Source organism: Leopardus geoffroyi, chromosome E3, assembly GCF_018350155.1.
Source record: "Leopardus geoffroyi isolate Oge1 chromosome E3, O.geoffroyi_Oge1_pat1.0, whole genome shotgun sequence".
NCBI lineage: Eukaryota > Metazoa > Chordata > Mammalia > Carnivora > Felidae > Leopardus > Leopardus geoffroyi.
In genome coordinates, this window is record NC_059340.1 from 15,862,827 (window position 1) to 15,872,021 (window position 9,195).

Here is a 9,195-nt window from a genome sequence, read left to right on the forward strand (position 1 = left end):
GACCTAAGTTAGTTCAGCTACAGAAACCACAAGATGCCAGATTTTTCAGACTTCTTTGTGATATTTTAAAGATGCACTAACAGCTGTGTGTTAAAAAAAGAAAAGGAAAGAAAACTACAAGATTGGAGATACTGAACTGGATGGACAGGAGATTAGATATTATAGATGGAAAGACTGGTGAATTAAGGACATAAAAATAGGCACCATCCAAAATGAAACACAGAAAGAAATAGAATCACCCAAAATAAAAGAGCATCAATGAGTTGTGGGACCTTCATGCTTATGTACAAATAATTGGAGTCTCTAAAAAAGAGGAGAAAGAAGAGGGTGGAAAGATCTCTTAATATTAAAAATTATAAATCTACAGACCTAAGATGCTCAACAATCTCCAGCACAAGAAAAATGAAGAAAACTGCACCAAGGTGTATCAAAATCAATGATACAGAAAAAAATCTTAAAAGCAGCTAGAGGGAAGGGCGCCTGGGTGGCTCAGTCGGTTGAGCTTCCCACTTTTGGTTTTGGATCAGGTCATGATCCCAAAGTTGTGTGATAGAGCCCCATGCAGTGAGCATGGAGCTTGCTTAGGATTCTCTCTCTCTCTCTCTCTCTCTCTCTCTCTCTCTCCCCCCAGCCCCTCTCCCTCACTTGCATTCTGTCTCTAAAAATTATATATAAATACATATGTAAATATATATATAATATATTACATATATACATATATGTATATGTATATATGCAATATATTATATATATAAATATATGTGTGTGTGTGTGTGTGTATATATATATATATATATACAAAACAGCTAGAGGAAAAAAAAGACATGTTACATACAGAGGTACAAAAATAAGGCTGACAGATTTGTCATCAGAAACAATGCAAATGAGAAGACAGTGGAGCAACATCTTTAAAATACTGGGGGTAAAAGTCCACTCAGGGGGCGCCTGGGTGGCGCAGTCGGTTAAGCGTCCGACTTCAGCCAGGTCACTATCTCGCGGTCTGTGAGTTCGAGCCCCGCGTCGGGCTCTGGGCTGATGGCTCAGAGCCTGGAGCCTGTTTCCGATTCTGTGTCTCCCTCTCTCTCTGCCCCTCCCCCGTTCATGCTCTGTCTCTCTCTGTCCCAAAAATAAATAAACGTTGAAAAAAAAAAATTAAAAAAAAAAAAAATCCACTCAGAATTCCATATGTGGGAAAAATATTTCTCAAAACAACAACAGGGTAACATAAAGACATTTGCAGATGTACAAAACCTGAAAGGATTCATCACTGGTACTACAGAAAAATAAAGGAAATGCTTTAGACAAAAGGAAAATGATAGCAGAAATCTGGATCCACACAAAGGAATAAAAAGCACAGGAAATGCTAACTACATAAGTAAATATGTAAGATTTTTTTTTTACTATTTATTTTTTTTTAATTTTTTTAATGTTTATTTATTTTTGAGAGAGAGAGACAGCATGAGTTTGGGAGGAGCAGAGAGAGAGGGAAACACAGAATCCGAAGCAGGCTCCAGGCTCCAAGCCATCAGCCCAGAGCCCGATGCAGGGCCCGAACCTACAAACCCATGAGATTGTGACCTGAGGCAAAGTCGGACGCTTAACTGACTGAGCCACCCAGGCGTCCCTTTTTTACTATTTAAATCTCTATAAACATAATTGATGGTGGAGCACCTGGATGGCTCAGTTGGTTAAGCATCAGATTTTGACTCAGGTCATGATTTCATGGTACATGGGTTCGAACCCCGTGTCAGGCTCTGGGCTGACAGCTCAGCCTGGAGCCTGTTTCAGATTCTGTGTCTCCCTCTCTCTCTGCTGCTCCCCAACTTGTGCTCTCTCTCTCTCTCTCAAAAATAAATAAACATTTAAAAAAAAATAACCAATGGTTTAAAGAAAAATAACCATGAAGTAGGAATAGGAGGGAAGTTCTGAACCTGAGAAAACGGGATCTATGAAAACCTGACTGTAGTGGATGGAATTATGCCGCCACCACCCATCCCCCTGGAAAAATATATTCAAGTCCCAGCCCCCCTAGGACCTGTGAATATGACCTTATTTGGAAATCGGATCTTTGCATTGTACTCAAGTGAAAATGAGGTCATAATGGATTAGGGTGGGCCCTAAATCCAATGACTGGTATTTTTCTAAGAGAAAAGGAGAGGGAGATTTGGATACAAAGACGTAGAAGAGACACTGGAAAGAAGGGCTTGTAAAGATGGAGGCAGAGATCAGAATGGTGCAACTACAAGTCAAGAATGCCAAGGATTTGCCGGAATCACCAGAAGCTGGGAAGAGGCAAAGAAGGCTTCTTCCCTAGAGCCTTCAGAAAAAGCATGGCCATGCCGGCACCTTCATTCCAAACTCTGGACTTCAGAACTGTGAGAGAATAAACTTCTGTTATTTCAAGCCATGACAGTTTGTGGTACTTTCTTATGGCCATGCTAGGGAATGAATATACCTACATCTAACACCATACTTAGTGGTAGAAGACTGGATGCTTTTCTCCTAAGATCAGGAACAAAATGAAGATGTCCACTCTCATCACTTCTATTCAAAATTGTACTGGAGGGGGGCACCCTGGTGGCTCAGTCGGTTAAGCTTCTGACTTTGGCTCAGGTCAAGAACTCATGGTTCCTGAGTTAGAGCCCCACATCCAGCTCTGTGCTGATAGCTCAGAGCCTGGAGCCTGCTTTGGATTCTGTGTCTCCCTCTCTGTCTCTGCCCCTCCCCTGCTCGTGCTCTGTCTCTCTTGTCTCAGTCTCTCTCAAAAGTAAATAAACTTTTAAAAAAATTGTACTGGAGGGACTAGTCAGAGCAATTAGGCAAAAAAAAAAAAAAAAATGTATTCAGTTTGGAAAGGAAGAAGCAAAACTATTTATTAGCAGATGACATGACATTGTATGTAGAAAATCATAAGGAATCCACTAAAAAACTGCTGGATAAACAAATTCGACAGATTTCGAGATACAAGATCAATATATAGAAATCAATTGTATTTCTATATATTAACAGTGAACAGTTGGGAAATGAAATTAAGAAAAACAATTCCATTTATAATACATCAAAAAGAATAAAATAGTTGGGAATGAATTTATTAAAAGTAGTGCAAAACTTGTGCCCTGAAAATTACAAAATATTACTGAAGGAAATTAAATAAGATCTTATTAAATTAGAAACATCCCGTGTTCATGACTGGAAGACTTAATATTGTTAAAATATCAGTACTCTCCAAATTGATCTACAGACTCAATACGTCATTATCAAAATCCCTACTGACCTTTTTTTGCAGAAATTGACAAGTTAATTATAATATTCATATGAGGATACAAGGGACCCAGAATGGCCAAAACAATCTTGAAAAGGAAGAAAAAAGTTCGAAAACTCAGTTTCCAATTTCAACACTTGCCATGGTACCACATTAATCAAGAGAGTATGGTACTGGCATAAAGTAGACATACAGGTCAATGGGGTAGAATGGAGTATCCAGAAATAAAGCCTTACATTTAGGTCAATTGATTTTTGACCAGAGCGTCGAGATAATTCAAGGGGGAGAAAACAATAGTTTCTTTCAACAAATGGTACCAAAAAAACTGCATATTCACATGCAAAATAATAAAATTGGATGCCTAACTCACACCATACAGAAAATTTTAACTGAAAATTAACAAAGTAAATCTTCATGACTGAGTTAGGTAATATTTTCTAAGATATGACACCAAAAGTGCAAGCAACAAAAGAAAAAAATGGATAAATTGAACTTCATCAAGATTAAAAACATTTCTGCTACAAACAATACGAACAAGAAAGTGAAAAGACAATCTAAAGAATAGGAAGAAAATATTTGCAGATCATATATCATATATCTGATAAGGGACTTGTATCATCAAAATTAAAAACTTTTGCTCCAAAAAAAATGCTGTTAAAACAAAGAAAAAACAAGATAGTACCTCACCAAAGAAGATAATACTTGGATGGCAAATAACCACATGAAAAGATGCTCAGCATTAGTCATTAGGGAAATGCAAATTAAAGCATTAATGAAACATACTATGCACCCATAAGAGTGACTAACGTTAAAAGACTGACCATTTGAAGTGTTGACAAGGATGTTCAGAACTGAAACTCTCATATACTGCTGGTGGGAAAAGTACACCTGTACGACACTTTTCAAAACTATTTGGTAAGTCCCTAAAAATTAAACATACACCTACCATGTGGTCCAGACATCCCACTCATAGGTATTTATCCAAAGGAAATGAAAGCATATGTGCATAGAAAGACTTGCCATGAGTTTTTTAAAAGTTTTATTTATTTATTTTAAAAGAAAGAGAGACCACAAGCTGGGGAAGGGTAGAGAGAGGGAGGGAGGGGATCCCAAGTAGGTTCCTCACTGTCAGCACAGAGCCCGATTCAGAGCTGGAACTCACAAACTTGAGATCATGACCAGAGCTGAAATCAAGAGTCGGGCACTTAACCAACTGAGCCACCCAGGCGCCCCTGTACGTGCATGTTTTATTTGTAATAGCTAAAAATTGGAAGCAACTTAAATGTCCACCAACAGACATCGGATCAACAAACTGGGGCATATCCATACAATGGAATAAAAAGAATTGAGCTATTGATACATGTAATAACATGGATAAATCTCAAAATAATTATGCTGAGTGAGAAAAGCCAGACAAAAACAGATTAGATAGATAGATAGATCGGGAGAATGCTAGCTAATATGATTGCAAAAAGCAGATCAGTGGTTTCCCAGTTATGGATGGGGGAGAGGCAAGAGGAAGGGATTATAAAGAGGTATAAGGATCCTTTTGGGTATGATGGATACATTCACTACCTTGATTATGGTTAATTTCATGGGTGTAAGTATATGTCAAAACACATCAAATTGTACACTTTAAATATTTTTGTATTATTGTATATCAGTTACATCTCAATAAAGCTAATATATACACTATATATATGTGTATTATATATAATATATATATAATACACACACACATAATATATATATACATATATACATATATATATATATATATATATGTATATATATACACACATACCTTTGAGTATATCCAGGTCCATTAGGGTTTTAACGGTGGGATTGTGAGCATTTTTTTAAAACACTTTTAAACATTTTAACAAGTTTTGTTTTGTTTTGGGAGAGAGAGAGGGCGCAGGTGAGTAAGGGGAAGAGAGAGAGAGAGAGAGAGAGAGAGAGAGAGAGCAGGGCTCACCTGAAGTGGGGCTTGTGTTTTACCTGAAACAGCCCTGGTGGTCACCCAATTCAGGGCTCAAGCTCACCTGATGTGGGACTTGAACTTATGAACCTGCGAGATCATGAGCTGAGACGAAGTCAGATGTTTAATGACTGAGCCACCCAGATGCCCAACACTTGGAAATTTTCAAAAATTCTCACTTGAACAGCTATTGACATTTTGCAAATCTTATATCTCACCAACTTCACTACTTTTTATTGTTGGAGCATTTTAAAATAAATCCCAGATAAAGCATTTCACCTGACAATTTTTCAGTATGTATCTCTAAAAGATTAGAAGTTTTTTTTTAAGTTTTTATTTATTTATCTTGAGAGACAGAGAGAGTGCAAGTGGGGAGGGGCAGAGAGAGAGGAAGAATCCCAAGCAGGATCCACACTGTCAGCTCAGAGCCCCATGTGGAGTTTGAACTCATGACATGTGCCCTGAGGTTATGTTTTTTTTTTTAATTTTTTTTTCAACGTTTATTTATTTTTGGGACAGAGAGAGACAGAGAATGAACGGGGGAGGGGCAGAGAGAGAGGGAGACACAGAATCGGAAACAGGCTCCAGGCTCTGAGCCATCAGCCCAGAGCCTGACGCGGGGCTCGAACTCACGGACCGAGAGATCGTGACCTGGCCGAAGTCGGACGCTTAACCGACTGCGCCACCCAGGCGCCCCCCCTGAGGTTATGTTTTAAAAAGTTCTTAGATTTTAGGGGTGCCAGGGTGGCTCAGTCAGTTAAGCATCGGACTCTTGATTTCATTTCAGGTCATGATCTCACCATTGTGAGATTGAGCCTGACATCAGGCCTGCTTGGGATTCTCTGTCTCCCTCTCTCTGCCCCTCCTCCTGCTCATTCTCTCTCTCTCAAAATAAATAAATAAACATAAAAAAAAACACCACACATAACCTTATGTCATTATCTATTGTAGGTATTTTCTAAAGTGAATGTGAATGGATTTTGTAATATATTATTGAAATTTTTCTTGAGATAATTTTAGATTCATATGCAGTTGTAATAAATGATCAGAAACATTCCTTTACACTCTGCTCAGTTTCCTCTAGTGGTAACATTTTGCCAAACTATAGTATATCACAACTGGGATATTGACATTAATATAATCCAATGATCTTACTCAGATTTCCCTATTTTACTTGTATTCTTTTTATGTGTGTGCCTATGTATGTATTAAGTTCTACACAATTTAATCACCTGTGTACGCTCATGTACCCATCACAAAGTTAAGATACTGAAAGTCCCAACACCATAATGATTCCTCATGTTGTCCTTATATAACCACCTCCCCACCATCCCTGACCCCTGGCAACTGCTACTCTGTCCTCCATTTCTAAAATTTCATTATTTCAATAATGTATCAGTAGAATCATATAACATGTAACCTTTTGGGACTGACTTTTTTTCCCCCTAAGAATAATATCCTGGCGATTCAGCAAAGTCATTGCATGTATCAATAGTTCATTTATTTTTATACCTTGAGTTATATTCCATAGTATATATTTATACTGTAATATATATTTTTTTAATTTTTTTAATGTTTTTATTTATTTTTGAGACAGAGAGAGACAGAGCATGAACGGGGGAGGGTCAGAGAGAGAGGGAGACACAGAATCGGAACCAGGCTCCAGGCTCTGAGCCATCCGCCCAGAGCCCGACGCGGGGCTCGAACTCACGGACCGCGAGATCGTGACCTGGCTGAAGTCGGACGCTTAACCGACTGCGCCACCCAGGTGCCCCAATACTGTAATATATTTTTAAGGGTCATTTTTTACATACAAAAATTATCATCATCGTTCTGCTGCTTCCAAAGGGTACCAATAATTTATTTTGCCATTGTTGGGTGGCATGTTGTATAAACGTTAATAAGGTCATGTTACTTGATAATTTTGTTTAGATCACTGATATCTTTCCTGATTTTTCTGATACTGGTTCTGTCAATTATAGAGATAGGGATGTAAACATCTCCCATTATAATTTTGGAGTTATTTATTTATCCTTAATCTTTGCTTCATATAATTTGAAGCTGTGTTTTTAGGAACATACTCATTTAGGATTGTTAATACTTAATGATTAATTGATACTTTTATCATTATACAATGACCCTCTTTATCTCTGGTAATATTTCTTGCCTTAAAGTTTACTTTGTCTGATATGGATACAGCCATTCCAGATTTATTATGATTAGTGCTTAAATGGTATATCTTTTCCATCCCTTTTATGTCTTTATGCCTACGTCTTTATGTTTTAAGTGATTTTTTTGGTATGCAGCATACAGTTGGATCTTACTTTTTTAAATGCATTCTGCCTTTTATCTCTGCTTTTAATTGAAGTGTTTAACCCATTTACACTTAATGTAATTATTAATACAGTTGTATAAGTCTATTATCTTATTTTTTTCTATCTGTATTTGTTTCCTTTATTCTTGACTTCCTTTGGATCAAGAATATTTTAATATTCCATTTTATCTCATCTTTTAGGTTTTTAGATGTATCTTTTTTTGGTGGTTGCTCTAAGGGTTACATTATGAATCCTTAACTTACTCCAGTTTGCCCTGAATTGATATTAGTATATCTTTTCATGTATAACATAACCACCTTACAACAGTATAATTCCATTAGTATCCTCTTCCACTTTGCTATAAAACTAACAATACATTGTTATTATTTTTAGTTTAATAGTTGTCTTTATTTTTTTAATATTTTATTTTTAAGTAATCTCTACACCCAATATGGGGATCCAACTCACACCCTGAGATCAAGAGTTGCATGCTCTACCAACTGAGCCAACCTGGCTCCCCTACTCATTTGTCTTTAAGGAAATTCAGAAGAGTGAATAAAGTCTTCAATACATAGTTGCTCTTTCTGGTGTGTGTTTGTTTGTTTATTTTCTAAGTAGGCTTCATGCTAAGCATGGAGCCCAATGTGGGGCTATCCTGAGATGAAGACCTGAGCTGAGATCAAGAGTCGGGCACTTAACCCACTGAGCCACCCAGGTGCCCCTTCTGGTGCTTTTTATTCCTTCCTGTAGACCCAAGCTTTCATCTTAAGTCATTTCCCTTCAGCATGAAGAACTCCCTTAGCCTTTCTTTTAGTCTGGGTCTTCTGGCAGTGAATTTGTGCGGCTTCATTTATTAAGGCTTGAGAATTTGATCCAATCTCAGTTACCATTTCTGTTGCATTATAGGATTAGGCAACCCTAGCAATTCCCTTGGAATGGACTCACCCGGTCCCCAAACTCTAGCAGCCACACTCTGGAAGTCTGAAGGGAAGCTGAGTCTGCTGGTCATCAAAGAGGCCCCCAAGAATATGGCTCTTGCAACTGATTTCCACCATGAACCAAGGCCCAGTCTTCCTTCTAGTCATGCTCCTACACCAACCTTTAGGGTCCCCTAAACAGCCTACTTGGGGCAGGAGTGGCTAGACTATTGTATGGACTGAATGTTGTCTCTTGAAAGTCTGAGATAGTCACTCTTCAGATCCCTTGTCTGACCTCTCTATGGACTACAGGTAGCAGATGATGGCCTCCTGGTGGTTAGAGAGGACCTGTCCTTCCTATCCATCTTCTCTGTGCTGATTATAGACTGGCCACTGGCAGGCACATTTCTCTGAGCCTCTCTCAGTCTCTCCGAGGTTTTGTTCGGGATCTCAGCTTTTTCTAAGAGAACTTGGCTGCTCTGCTCTCATGAGTCCTAAGTGCCAAGGACATTTCCTCAATATAAAGGGTCATGCCCACTTTAGTGTCTACTGTCAGGGTCTTAGCTGCAGACTCTTTTGATTCGTCTGGGTTTTTTTCTTCACAAGCCTTCTTGCTACCTCTTTGTCTTCCTCCTTCTCCTGAGTTCCCTTCCCCAACCCTGCAGGGACCTCTACACAGGACAAGCTTGCTATTTGCTGCAAGCAAACCTGTGCTCACAG